Source organism: Malurus melanocephalus, unplaced genomic scaffold, assembly GCF_030028575.1.
Source record: "Malurus melanocephalus ecotype Western Australia unplaced genomic scaffold, MMel_1.1 scaffold_165, whole genome shotgun sequence".
Lineage (NCBI taxonomy): Eukaryota > Metazoa > Chordata > Aves > Passeriformes > Maluridae > Malurus > Malurus melanocephalus.
In genome coordinates, this window is record NW_026623397.1 from 336478 (window position 1) to 352318 (window position 15841).

At 37.9% G+C, this 15841-nt stretch overlaps 1 protein-coding gene across 2 annotated transcripts in view; it reads right to left on the bottom strand.

Moving 5' to 3' along the window:
* Positions 1–15841, bottom strand: part of KCNQ1 (potassium voltage-gated channel subfamily Q member 1) — a 323629-nt gene that overhangs the window by 284881 nt on the left and 22907 nt on the right. The gene's annotated exons all lie outside the window — the stretch shown is intronic.

The following is a 15841-nucleotide window of genomic DNA, read 5'->3' on the forward strand; positions in this document are numbered from 1 at the left end:
AAAAAAAAAAAAAAAAAAAAAAAAAAAACAAAACAAAAACAAAAGCTAAAAACCAAAACCAAAAAAGATTTGACGTGATGAATGAAACTGAACGAAAACTGAACTCAAGAGAAGTATTAAAATAGGATATCAAACTGGCATAACTCAGCTCAAGTTATCCAGAGCCTCTACCTTTATTCACAGAAGTGAGAACTTCGTTAGGTGAATCTTTTGGAAGACCAAGCATTCAAGAAAACAAAACTAGGYTAAGGTTGACATAACTGCTCAACAATTGCTTCAAGATACAGTGTATAGAAATCTAACRCATGCATTAAAAAAATATGCCAGAACCACAGAATCATTAAGGTTGGAAAAAACCATGCAGATCAAGTCCAACCTTTGAGATTCTTGAGTTCAAATTCTGAGATTTTACTACCAAATAGTGGAGAGAAAGCATGTAGGCGATTAGGTACACAAATCAAATATATAATGAAATTCAGTTAATAGGATAGAGATTATACCTATCAATACAAGTAACACCATTTAAAAATATACTTTTACCTAAGCAAAACATAAGTATGTGGGTGTTTGATTAATCTCTAAAGTCTTCTCATTTTATTCTGTATCTTTAACTTCAGGCATTCTCWAGCACAAATAAGCTGTGCAGACAAGGCAGGAGAATGTGAAGTTAAGTCCGTCATTTGAGACAACATAAATATTCCCTAAGTGTCTAGCCCTTCTATCTGCACTATTCTCACAATTGCATGAGACCAATACACACGGCAGTGTGAACATAAATGGGTTCAGTTGCACAGAGATAAGTCAGGCTCTCTGGACACAAAGTCCAGCATACATAGAATTACCCTTTCTAAACAAACAATGAATTGCAAGGGATGAGCAGTGCCAGTTAATACTACATCCCTTAATAGTAGTAGGCATGTTAAAAAGTTTAACTCAGGCAACACATGAAACCACAAAGGGGCAACAAAGCAAGGACTATCCCATTTCTGTCCTTTTCCTAAACAAACACAAAACACTAATAACCACTACAGTTACAAGTTCACATGCCAAAGTAAGAGGAAGATAAACTTGGRGTTAATMATTTCATCCTATTAGAGAAATTGATGGCTGCCCTAAGAATTGCACCAAGTGCCAGTCACCCCACAACCTACTTTTATGGGTTTTCATACACATGGTCCCATTTCAGTCTTATTAATTTTTTTTCATCCCCAGAAAAACTCCTGCAATTCATTGCTGTGCTCTTTCCAGGCTGATGCATGAGACAGACACCTTCATAACCACAAATACACATTATGCCAGGCAAAACAAAGGTGTTTGGTCAGATACTACCGGTTTTTGTCTGTTTCTTTGGCATGAGACAAATGACACTCTCAAGGTGCCAGCTCAGCACCACAGCTAAGCTGCTAACCCTGTTACACTGGCACTGCTATTTTGCTAAAATCAATTGTGCATGAGGAACAGCAGGTACAAAATTAAGACATTAAACAAACACACATGGTATTCTCCTCTGGCATAGGCCTACTGTTTGTTGCCTTCTAACACACAGCTCTTACCCCGTTTTTGTTGTGGTGTGAGTGGCTTCCTCCTCCACCTCTGAAGTATAAGAAGGGAGTGAGCACCAGTAAAAGAGAAAACAGGAAGTCCAAAAAAATTACTTTTCTTGATACAGATGCTAAGCATGTCAACTGTTCATCCAAGCAGTAAATATCAGATAAACTAATGGGCAACTGACTCCACTCCAGTGTAGTACATATTTCCTCTAAAGGAGAGACAGACAGCAGAACACTGGAATTTCTTAAAATCTAGCACCAGAAAGGACTTTGTCTCTTGGAAAGCACCAGTCTTTTATYTCCTGAAACTCATTGCTTGTTTACCCTCTATGAACAAATGCGACCATCTTCAGGAGACGCAGCAAAGCGACGAGTTCAGGCTTTTACCAGCTCTGATCTCACTCTGTGATCATGGGGCCTTGATGAGGAGATAGTCTGTGAAATTACTGATGTTGTCTCTCCCAGGTTACAGAACAGCATCTGCTTGCCTACAGATAAGTCCCAGATACTGCATCAGTAGATGCACTTAACCACAAAGCTAAATGTTTTCAAATCATATCTAACAGAGCCCTGTTTCTTGTAACACCAAGAATTTTGCAAGCAGCTGATCATCTCTCTACTTCTTGACGTGAAACCACAACACCACGGTTAAAGTGGCATGGACATTCCAAGGTATCAGATGTTTTCTTTCATGGACTCAGTTTTTGGTGTACTAGTACAAAGGAGACCTGTTCCCTTTTCAGGCAGCACTGTTTTACTCACAGCCAGTTTCTCTGGTTGTCTTTTCAACTCACTTTTCCCAGGCACCGCATACCCAGTAGAGCCAGACCCCAAAATGATCTCTTGGAGTCCATGAAACTACACCAGGGTGAAGCATTCCAGTCACACTTTGTACATCCAAACCTGCAAATGGATGTGGGATGTGCGTCTGTGCTACACCACCCTCTCTAAAAGGAAAAGCATGAACACAGACACTGGTGTACAGTTACACGAGTGTGTGCATACGTGTGTGTATGTGGGCAAACATTTGACAAAGAATAAATTTTGTCTTGCTTCATTATGTCTGTCAGACAGTTTAGATAACTTTTTGTCTCAAACAGGTTTGAGAAGCCAGACCATTTCCACAAAAGAATCATTCAGCAGACAGGGGAACATGGCCAGCCAACATTTGTGCTATATTTAGCAACAGACAGGAAATGTATTAAGAGCTAAAGGTGATTTTCTGACTATTCTAGGATATATTTTGACTTATGGAACAGACCTATGGCTTTTTCCCTAACCTCAGTGGCAGCTGTAGGGACTTGGCACATTATAGGCAGCTATCAGTACTGTGCAGCCTTCAGGCCCGAGCTGCTGCCTTTTTTCTATATTTAACTATGATTTTTGAACATTAGCATGTCTTTTTTGTGGCTTGAAACAAAGTGTAGAATGATCAAAGCAACAATAAACCACTTACTGAGAGATAACAATGCTCATTTAGTGAATGTCACAGGTAGGTGAACTGATAAAGGTTCATAAAAYATGTCCAGTGATATGACCAAGAACATTTTTAAAAAGGTGCATGAGACACGCTGGAAGTTCTTACTCACCAGATTAATACAGTCTCATGCACATGCAGCTGTTATCATCAAAAACAGTACTAAAATATGGGCAGAATTCATTCCTTCTTGCAGTGTTTTTTACATATTCCCAGTGGGGGTCTTTCCATAAACCGGGAAAAGGTCRCCATTAGGCTCTAAACCGAGCTAAAACCTTAAAAAATTTTAATAATGAGAAGGGGCATGCAAAGTTCAGCTCAATTAATACAAACCCAATTTGAGCTCTAACATTCCAGGAAGACAAGACAGTTTTCTTTGTTGAAAGTCACTTACAACCTGCCTTAAGTCTAGTTTTTCCAACCATTTTATTTATGACAGCTATCAATCTTGAAGATAACCAACTATCAGTTCCCTTGCATACAGAGAGTATTCTTTTAACGGGTAACTGCTGGATCTGTTTTGTTTTTTGTTTTTGTTTGGCATGAGGTGAACGGCTGGTTGCAGTTCATCCTCTCTGTCTACTGGAGAAAATGACTGGAACTAAAAGAGAAATATTCTGTAAAAGAAGAAAATGTCTTTGGGGGCTTCTATGTCTTTGGTAACATTCTGCCTAAGCCCCCTTCTTGAATCTCTGTCTGCCCTTATTTTTACACAACTGGATCGTCTTTCTTTGAACGTCCAGCTTTGTTCAGTCACTTACATTAACTCAGAGGGTGGCTTTGTTTTCTGGAATTTTGTTAGTTTGTGGGGTTTTTCACGGAGTAAATTACTTTTTTTTTTCCTTTTAAGCTTTTAACCATGGTAGATTTCTTAGGTAAACAAAGTAATACAAAGTTTAAGCTTCTCTAAGCATAGAGCTTTACAAGAGCTGACAAGATGACATTGAGAAGGAACAACACCAGCGTACAGATTAAACTTGGGCAGATTCTTATCTTGTTCATCATGATTTGCAAACTATAAGGCTGCTGCATATCCAGCTCACGTCAGTTCATTAAAATATATGACAGCATCATTATTTCATCTTTCATCCCCATGGCTTATACGTACTGACACTTCTCAGACGGTGAACTCAAAGGTCAATGGTATTAGAGAAGGATATTTTCATGCAGCTTTCCAGGTAACAAACAGTTATTGCAATGAGGCTTTAGATAGACAATTTCAGGTAAGAGAACACTCTTTAATTTTGTCATTCATTCTGCTGCATTCCATGCCAGCAGAAGTASGTCCTTACTTAATTTACATGAGAAATTTCCTCATGAAAAACTTCAGATTTTTACTACAAGTCAACATAAATCCCTGACCAGCTCACACAGTACTGCATAGTCATTTCCACAGAGCCAAGAAAACATTCAGAACTAACCCTTATCAAGCAATTTCTTACTAAAACGAGGCACCAGGTTTTGTTCTTTCACTCAAGGTACTTTGGGATTGCTTGAGAGAAAGAAAAATCTAAGAAAATGTGAAAGAAAGGGAACAGGTAGAACTTGTAAAAAAAAAAAGGACAATAGGAGAAGAATGAAGTCTATGAACAAAAACAGCATTGGTAGGAAGATAACACACGATGGAAATTTATTTCATGGGATCATCATCATCATGGTATAGTGTCAAGTAGAAATACCAACTGATGGTTTTTTAAGTGAGAAACTCAGGGTTGTTTTTTAAAAAAGAAACAGGACTTAACCAGGCAGAGAAAACTTTCATCCTTAATAAAATTCACCCAAGTAAATACCCTGTATATGTAGATTTTTGGCAGAACCCTTCAGTAAGTCTGAACTGAATACTCAAAAGACACTAATTCTGTCATGACTATGGAATACCAAAGCACAGTACTAGACTACCAACAGAAAACTGAATGAGCATTTARTTACCCAGCTTGTGGGCACCAGAGGTCCTCCATCACTTACTCCATTCAAAAGCAAAAAGTCTGTTTGTAAGAGAATGGTCCACTGAAGGTACATGGTTAGAAAGAAGGARCTGTGTACTTAATTCCTCTTTGCCCATACTTTAAGCCAACTTTGACACTTTTTTCTACTACTGCAGCTGTTCATGCACTAGCATGAAAAAAAAAACCCAATAACACTGTAGCAAGGAGTTAGAAGAGACCATGAATCCACACAAACCATACCTGAAGATGAAACAAGTTTAAAAAAGAATAAATACATGGATGAGTACCTCAGTGCTGATTTTTCTAAAAATAAATAAATAAATAAATAAATAAAAATAGGGCTTTAAATCTCTGACCATGCAGGCACTTTGCATGGTTTTCCTCTAAAGATTTGTCTTTTCTTCTTCTGTTTTGTTTTTGAGGGAAGGAAGGAGGGGTAGGGGAGGGGTTTTTGTTCCCTTGAGGGAAGGAAGGAGGGGTACAGCCCCTCCCCATCTTCCAGCTTGTCTGTGGCAGGAGGATGCCCAGCATTAAGGGAAGCACACTTGCATTCATGCAGATTAGCATGAATCCCTCCAGGAACCGGCTACAACAGTTTCCTGTCCAACAMACGCTTCCTCTCTGTTATGGCCAGCACAGGTCATGCTCATAGACTGWTCTCAGCTGTAACTTGCCATCAAAAACCCTTCCACAGACAAAGTGCAAATGCTCTGTTTGTGTTAGCTTAGGTCCATCAGATGGAGCTTCCTGTTAATATGTATTTGTTCCAACTCCTAAGGCGAAGTAGTTGGTGCTTCCTGAAGGAAACAATGGCATAATTTTTAACCAGCTCTGAGACTCCTCCAGTCAAAGAAATGCTGTCTCCTGGCTCCCACATGAGAAAGCAGCTTTATTGTACAAGAAAGATCATATCAAATACAGGGCAGTCTGATACTACAAAAAATAGGTTAAATATACAGCCAAATAGGCAAGGCTTCTATCACACTTAGCTAGCTCTTCTGGGAGACTGAAGTCTGTAAAAATGATTTAAATTACGGGCAGCGTACCAAAGCACAAAGCACACAATGAATCAAAAGTCATTTAGGATACAGCACCAGAATTATTGCGGGAAAGGCCTGTAAGGTCTTGGCAAAGGGTATGATTGCAGCAGAAATGCAAACCAGACGTCAAGATGCTTCAAGAGGAAAGGTTAACTGCTCACAAAAAGCAATGTTATTGCATCCTGCAACGAGGTATTGGYTCCTTTGAGAACAGGGATGGATGAACAGGAAAAAGATGATAGGTTCTGTGTGAGAAACTGGAAAAATGAATCTGCTACAATTAAAGCAAGTGCATGACCAAGAGATGTGAACCACTGGACTGCAAATAAATTATCAGGGCTCCCCAGATGGTTCACAACAAGCATCCAATGTGCCTCATCATTAACATGAAACCTCAACACAGAAACATGACAACCATAGAAGGGGTGAGTCCACATGTGCAGTAAGGGCATCACCCAATTCTAGAAATCAAAAGAATTTTAGTATTTTTCTTTACATCACGCTTAACTAGAAAAAAATGTGTCGTTTTTTATCAGCCAATTCTGAAGTGTTCTTTTAATGATGGAGAAGAAAAATGTTCTAGAAACTGAGTACCACAATACAAATAAAATTTRTTTTGTAGTTGGATKTTTTTTTACAGAGTCTGAGCAGTCACTATATCACTATCCCACTTTTCTTGTAACAGCAGATTTAAGGTATCAGAGTTTAAATAATTTAGTATCCAAATATTAAAAGAAAATTACTAAAAGTTCTCAGACTATAAAACATAGCTTCTGAAAAACTGCCAAGACTAGGCTATTCTTCTGCTTCGCTGCTATCAAACCTAAATTAATCTTTCTAAATAAAATACTATTTAAAAAAATAAATACTTCTAATAATTACTTTCCTTCTATAYATAATATTTCTTTTAACAAGTTACAATGTTTTCTTCCAATGCTTTCTCTTGTTTGGGCTGGCTGGACACTATTTTTCTAGCTTCATCTGTCAAAGCAGTTCAAGAGCTCCGTGTATTACCTGGCTTTTTGTTTGTTGTTTTTTTTTTTCCATTTACAATTGTCACAGCAGTTCTGCTACAGATCACTATGTCTCCCCCATTAAAGATCAGGAAGCATTGCATTGTGATTTCTAAAGCATATACATCTTATAAAGCTGCAGAAAACTGGACTTGGTCAACTTTTCAGCTCACAGAGTTCTTCCTTAGGGACCAGCTTCTGGATACAGCAGGTAGCCAAGCAGTGATGCTATCCTGCCCCAAAAAAGGAAAACAARGAAAAAGAAGGAAACAGTTTTTCTTCACCAAAGGAGAAAGGTAGTATCCCACAATCTTGTACAAGTAATGTACTAGTCCATGGAAACCTGGATCCTAATTGTGCTGCAGCATAAACCAGGACTAGGCTTCTAAATGTTCCATAAAGAAATACCCACATTTCTAGCTGTCAAAAAGCYCCACAAAAGGCAAACAATGTAGATATTTTTGACAGCCTCCTTTATTTTTCAGTTGTSAACAGAGTGAAACAGTGAAAGGGACCAAAAATCGACAGATAGRTAAGCATATGAATGGGGAAGAATAAGCTACTGACCTGGACACATACTTAATTTGATTTACTCCAAATGCCCCAAATGACACCAGACCTGAGCAACTCCGGCTGACCTCCTCACCTGATCCCCCCAAATGCTTTTTTGAGCTCCTTTCTACTATAATCACTGTGCCTGAAAGTCACTTTCATCAGCGCTGGCAAGTAAGATGAAGACCGTGAGAAAGTGCTGGAGCTGGGCTAAGTGCTCTCACCAGGGTTTCCATTATGACCCTCTGCTTTAATTATTTACAGGTAGAGCTGACAGATGCTTTCACAGAAATCATTCTTGTCATCATCTTTTGAGCTTTTCCATATTCAGCTCTCAGCTGCACTTTTCTAGGGGCACTGAGGGGAGAAACATGGCACTCTTAATGTATTATAGCTTAGAAACAAGGAAGAGAAACTACATGACAGGTTAACATTGCTAAGGTGAAAGCAGAGGAATTCAGCAAACAGACATATTTCCATTTCCAGGGCAGAGAAAGTATTTGCTGAGGGAAAGACRTAATGCTTGAAAGCTATGGCAACTTGACTTCTTAGTTTGCTTTAAGCATGATGGAAAGTTCAAGTGCCCCTGGACAAAAAAAATGAAGAGAATCTAGAAAGCCACAGGCAGCTTTTAATTTTACGGTGACAGAGCCTTCCTCCAAATACAAAAATCTCTATAAATATGTGCCATGAAATACAGGAACGCTCAATGCTCCGTTTCCCCAAAAAAGCCTAAACAGATTACATTTCCAAAGTGAAATCCATGTTATGCTTAAAGAGCTTTAACTTTGTGCCCTCATCACACAATAGACAGTTTTCCAGGGTGTAAAGCATAAGTACAATTATTTCCATCATTCCAGCAGTCAAGTTAGCTGCTTGTGGAAATTCCAATTGTCTATCACCAGGCTAAAAATTCTGCTGTATCATTTGAACTTTCCCACCCTAAATAAAACAAGGCAACATTAAGAAAAAATGGTTCAAGACAATTGTAATCAGTTCTAAGGGCTGCATTCAAGTGACTTTCAAGTTGATTTTGTCCCCAAAATACTTTGGTTTCAAAATGGGACTTGAAACTTGAACACTCAACTAGCAAAGGACTTCCTTAAAAGAGAAGTCAGGATGAGGTAATCAAAGGTGTGAGGTGTTCCATACACCAAACCTTACAGGAAGRGCTCCTAATCAGGAAACAGAGGCTSTRTGTAACATAACAAAAAGAAATATAATCAGCTATTAACTGCACAACCAAACCTGCAGTGGGTAATAGCCTCCAGCTACTTTATTTTTCACCTCCCCAAACTCTTCCTAGTCTAAAAGCCACGAGGCATCTGACCATTCCTGGGAATAGTCTTTCAATGCTGCAGGAAAAAGAAACCCCTATTTATCCTGTAGCAAAATCTCACAATCTGTCAGGTAATTCCAGGAACAAGGATTTATCAAAATTCATTCATGTAAAAATCTTGAGAGATGGTAACATTTAGTGGCACATCTGAAGGCCACAGCCTYGGGAGGGGAAAGCTACCACAGAACCATAAATCTGATATATCACTTCAAGACAGCATGAAGAAGCAAAATCCAGTGCCTGAGAGCACCTCCATCACCTGCTATTCCTGTGTTAATATASACATGAAATTATTTATATTACAGCTCTTACTGGGGCATCCAAACTATACRTAACAAGTCCTTACCAACAACATGCAATACATTTCTGAAAACAGTAATAGAAGTCAGAAAGAGGCAAAAAAAATTGTTTCGCACATCGACTTGAATAATAAATRGAATTCCAGTTAATTGCTAACATTGCAATGCCTGGCATTATATATAAAAGCCTGAATATTAAATAGTTTCAATTGTATTTCAATTGCATTGTACACAGTACATCTACAACATTAAGATATAGATATTAAATTACATTAATTTAGGACTCAAAAAAWTTCAGAATTCCACCTCCTTTCGGCTTTATAAACAGCAGAAAAAATTTATGACATTAAACCATAATACATATATTCTCTGTATATTTCTTTCTGTATATTTCTTTTTTTTAATTCTCTCTATATTTCTTTTAATATTTCTATGTATTTAGTTTTATATGTGGTGCTGTGCAATTAATAATGATAAACATAAATTTGTAATACATAATGCTAGGTACAAGGCAGCAAGGCTTGATTAGAAGCAGACCTTGAAGAGTTCTTTTCTGGAAATCATCATTTCATGGCTAAACTACCAGGAAATATCAAACGATGACTTTCTGTCAGAGTTCAGTGCCCTTGAGATTAAACTGCCATTTCAAGTGTGTGTTTAGAATGTGTCTAAAATGTATTGATACGATCCGCCAACTTATTAACAACACCCATTTGAGTAACATATGACCTCAGAGCAAAATTATGTTCTAAGATACTACTCTTGGCCCTAAACCACCAGTCATTTTAAAGGAGTATTAACAACATCCAAAACCCTAAGGAAAACACAAGGTCAAGTTCAGTCATCTTGTGACACTGCACTAATGTATGTCCTTCCAGGCACACAACTGACTGCCAGCCATGGCATTCAACAAAATACCCTCTAGCTGTTGTTTGCTTCATGGGGTCTACTMTTTCTACCAGTTTAGTTTGAAATCATGGGAATTTATTGTTTAGAAGCACATCCCGTAGATTCTGGTAGCACTGAAAAATAGAGAAAAAGCAGAGCTGAAAGCTAAGAGAGAAACACCATAAAATCCCATCACGAATTTTATGCTTTGCTGTTTAAAAAAAAAAGGATTTCTATGGTTATAACAAAAACTATTAAAAGCAGCCTAAAATTTTAAAAGCACTTCTGAAAGTGCATCATAATTAAACCATTACACTTCACATGCATCAAATAATCCCTAAAATCCTTCAATGTAGGATCAGATTTCCAGGTGTGTTCATCATTCAGGAACTCAGCCATTATTCTTTTGAACAGATTTTTAACTTAAAGCACTGACCCCTTTGAACATACCGTTCAAGTTAGATACTAATTGTTTCGGACCAATCAATCTCTAGTGAATTTATAAACTACAAAGTTAGTCAAGTAAAARATTCAGGATCCTTATTCTATGCTGACAAATTTCACAATAACTGAGAAGCAAAAACTGTGATATTGAGGACATACTAGTCAACTTGCAAGTCACAAGACAAATGAAAGAAAATGACAAAGGATAAAATCAATTTACCTCCATTTTGAAACTGCTGCTTTGATGAAATATTTACTTCTTATTTCCCAATTATTCAACAGACAGGCTTGCCCAGATTAAGGCACATCTTTAATTTAAATGGAATTTTTTCAAAACAAGCTTAGTCCTATGGAAGTCAGAATTTCAGGCCTGACCATTAGACATTTTTTTTTTAAGATGGCTTAATTTCCTTGAAATCCTAAGGAGTAATTGGAGACAAAGGGGKCACAGGGGTCACTCTTTCTGTTTATCAATGTTAAAACCTGACCTGCAATGATTAATACTGTTTTTAAAGACGCAAAGCAATTCAAAAGCTGCAGAAGGCTGAGGAACACCAAAGTCATCAGTGCAGAAGACTGAAGGACACAGTTTGATTACAGCCATTATTGAAATGGCACCTGTGCCATTGGAKAATACTTCTCTCTGCAGTTTCACCTTCGTCAGTACAAACAAAAGCATTGTTCTAATTGGAAAGTCTTTGGCAGCAGGATGAGGAAAATAACAAAGTATCTSTAATGTGCACAGCACATAACGTTTGTTTCATAATCTGATGGAGCAAATTAATTTCTTGACCAGCCAACAGGATACGCTTAATTAAAAGGAAAAAAAAAAACCGTGTGGAAGAGAGCTTTCTTAATCTATGAACTCCTTTTTTCCTTCTCCAAGGAATTGCTGGGCAGATTCCTGCTCTAYGCAGTCTACGTCTGACTTTCACCTGAAGCAACCCTGAATGTCAGACAGCCAAAACCAGTGAAATCCTCCTGCTTTTATGCTTCTTAGATATTCTTTCTTTTTTTTTAATGTTTCTTCTATAAATASAGTGTATGGTGACACAGACTTTGATTATCTGCTGGTCAAAGGGCCACAACCWTCAAAAAAGAACTAAGGAAAAAAGTAAATGCCAAGGTGTCTTGTCCAARAAACAATCACTTTTTGAAAAGACCACTGGTCTCAAATTAAAAAAAAAAATTGGCCCTAAGGTCAACTAATTTATAAACCTAATGCTTTCCAGAATTCCTTTTATACTCTGTTTCTCACTACTCAACAAACACCAAAATAAAGTCATACTACTCTGAGATAACCTAATCAATTTTTAATTGAGAATAAGGATGCARTTTGACATCATCCATCTCTGACACAGATTTATGGGAGAACAGTGTTTGCAATAAAAAAAAAAGCTATTCTTAGTGTGACTCTGGCTCCAGACCTACATTTGAGCTCAGAAGAATCCAGTATTGCAGATCCATAAAAAGTGGGGCACACCAGCAAACAAAATATTTGTTTGAGCATTGAACTCYTTCATAATATAGACTTCAACCAAAAAACCCAAAACCAAAAAGAAATCAAACAAAAAACCCCACAATCACTTTGAACAGTGAGAAGCTTCTTTATCTGAAACAACAACCCCTGAACTTTTACAAGTTATCTATGAAGCTTTTGTGCCTTGCTGAAACTGGCTGAGAGACAGACCTGTTTCTCATTCACCTCAGCCGCTTAAGCATAAATTAAAATAATATTGTCACTCCCACAGYAGAGTTCCAGAAACAGGCTCCTTTTCACACAACTCAAATCACCTGTTTGAAAGGTGTTGTTTTTTTTTCTGAGGCTGAGTCCTTTACCTAAAAGTAGATCGTCAGATAAACTGCTGCTGCTTCTACCATGGTCAAGAGACAGGAGCACAGGAACAGTTTGGGGATGTAAAGTACCTCAAGTGAAGCATTCCTAAGAGTCAGGTGGAAAAAAAAAAAAGGGTCACTGGAGAAACAAATTATGTCTGTCTGGAGAAACCAGGTGTGGGAGAAACGGGGCTYCTGAGGGAAAACTCCAGCAGATGGCCCCAAAGCAACAGCAAGTCACAGCCACAGCTCATGCAAACGAGTGCCATTCCCAGCAGTTTTCTGTACACCCAGCAAACGGCAACCAGAAGTCCCAGCTAAGTCTGCTGGTACTGATGCATTTAAGAATGCACAATTGCTACACTAAAATGAATAAAAACTTCATTTAATTTTGTTAGTTAGTTAAGAACATAATTAGGAGTGTGATCACTTAAACAGGTATTTTTTAAAGTTAACTTTTTTCTAAGGATGTGATTTCTACTTTTTATGGTTACARTGCTGCACAGCTTGTCAAAAGCTTCTTCCATTGTGATCAAAAAACTTCAAATCATTGTAGAAAGTATTTCAGGCAGGCATTTCCAGTGTATTTTAGGAAGACATTTTCCAGTAATGGAAGGTCAGGATGAGGGTAGAGCACATATTTCATTACATATCATTACTCACACACTTCCAAAGTTAATTGTGTCAAAGTCGTTTTAAAAAACTTCAGAATGGTTTCCTCTACAAGAACATGAAAGAGGCAAGCGCTCAAAAAACAATTCATTCTGGTTAAAAATTACTGCATTCTGAAATGGGATTTTCAGGCCTTGCTTGAAAAAGTTTTCCTCAAATCAATTCCTTCAGAAAGTGCTTCACTGATCASAGCTGAAAAAATCAAACAGGCCTTCCTCTGTATGCAGGAAGGTATACTTGGACCCAAGGAGATGTGATGATTAATGAACTTGCTGTCTAAGTTAATAAAAAGATAAAAATAAATAAGATTCTAACTTTTCACATTTTTTTAAGTGAGATAATGGGATAARGAGTATCAGATCAACAAATTGTAGAATCAGAATGGTTTGGGYTGGAAGGGATCTTAAAGCCCATTTGGCTCCATCCTCCGCCTTGGGCAGGGACAATAGACCAGGCTGCTCAGAGCCCCGTTCAACCTGGCCTTGAACACTGCCAGGGATGGGCACAAGTTTTAAAGAAACTCAGTAGTACTTAGTCCTCTTAGTCTACTTTTTCCTTAAATTCTACCACCTTCTTATTCGCCAGCTATGAACTTTTCATGCATTAAAGTCTGAGACTTCAAAAATATATTATGAACCAAGAAATTACAACTCTGAGTAACTTCTACCCCAATATCCTTTCTCATCTCTCCTGGCTCCCCTGCTCTTTCAGACTGACCTKTACTGAAAGCACACTGCATGCTATGTATTGCAAGCCTGCAGCTAGATAGAACATGCTTTGGTCAGGTTAACACTCAAAAAGAACAAAAGAAGTGGATGCCAGCTACCGCCTAAGTGCATGCAAACTTCCACTGAAACAACCCATGGAGCAATTATCATCTTCATTTRCTAGCAAAGGAAAATGGGCAGGGGCATGGAGGATGTGAGGCAAAGACTGAAACTGCTTTGGCCAGGCCAAAGGTCCCCACCTTCATTTTTAGCATCCATCTCTCTATTTTCTCATCATGGTGAGCTACATAGGTGCTTCAATAGTGAGAAATTTGCATTAACTTAAGGAGGCTTTGTCTCCAAAGTATTTGCTTGATAATGTCAGTCAAAGGAGTGAAAATAAAAACAAAAGTTGGTAAGACTCCCTAAGCTGGCCTTACGACATAGAGAAAATTATATAGAGTAGGTAAGCTGAAGGCCTTAARAACCAAAGTCATCTAACTTATACCTCAGACAGACTGAAAGCGGAAGACCACTGGTATTGATAAAAGAACAGAGAAAGGGCAAAAAAATCCAATTAAGATTAATACAAAAAGAAAAAAAGTGCTTTATAGAAGCAGCATGTATGTTTTCAAGCAAAGCAAGACTGCATTTTTCAAAGATAAAATTAAGTAGTAACTTAAATACAAAATGTAATAACTTACCTAAGTTTTATATGCCAAAAGGCACCCAGAACCCTCTATTGCTCCTTACATTTCATACTAAATAGTAAGAATCTGTGTTGAAGATAAGAACCCAAGTAACAGCTTGAGCATTAGAGAAGAAGCTAGTTTTCTATCAGAGACAAGTGTGCAGCATTGTAGACAGGTGATTTTTTACTTTACAGATACATGGAGATTTAGYTAACAAAGGGCTGAAGTGCACCATTCTTTGAAGAAGCCATTTCTATTTCATTAACTTCCCAAATACCAAGGGGGTATTAATTAATTCATTAATTAATGAGCACACAAGCTCATTGTTTCAGTCAGGGTTTTGTGTAAGCAGAGATCTCTACTTGCACAAAGAGGAGGAGTCACACCACAGTGGTGGGCACATCCACAGATCCCTTTGCASCATTCAGGCTCTGCAGCAAGACAAATCCCCAGATGAGCATTCTGGACTGACATAAATTTACTTCTACCTATTATAAGRCTGAGGTTCCATTTGCTTATTATAAACCTGTGTGATCTTTCAAATGTTATGATGGGCAAATCTTTCAGTATTTCTTTCTGGCCTTGTTAACATTGATCAAGTTGTGCAACTTGGCAATGAAGAAATGAGCATTTRAGCAGTGATCAAACCCTAAGACATCCAGAGTGCCAAGATCTTCAAAGCCCTGTCAGGTACACAGGAAATCAAGGGTAAGCATGAAATATCAAAGGTGTTTTACTTCAAGTAAAGGACAGGAAGACTGGGGTTTCCAATTTTATAYTGGAGGATGGGGAACAAAGGAGAGAAGCTAAAGCACTGTAGGAATTTTACCCAAGTCAGTGATAAGATTATCTTTAATCCAAAGCAACACAAATACAGATTCACAGGTAATAGTGCACACCATACAAAGAGAGAGTAACTTGCAATCACTTCAGTGTATGATAATACACCACTCTAAATTGTTACCACACCATGTAGCATCAATACAGAACAATTAACCACYGCCTTGTCATCACTCAGAATGAAGTTTAAAGCTAGATTTGTTGTGTGTTTAAGCATATAAGAAAAGCAGAATTAAAAACTTAATCCAAACCATTTGTTCCATCGAAGATTAAGCTCTACAGGAATTACTGTGTACCTCTAAATTCGGCTAAGTGTCCCAAGTCAAACTTTCTCTTTCCTCAGTTACAYACCTCCAGTCTCAGAAGGTGAAAGACACCTTGGTTTGTGGAACTGTACAGAGCCTGAATGGGAAACCACAGCATACATATATGCAGGCACACACTTCCTTTAGAAACTGAAGGATCATTTTATTCCCTGCAATCATAGAATGTTTTTGAAGTTTTACCTCTTGCGATCATTCATTACCACATCATCTCATCACCCTC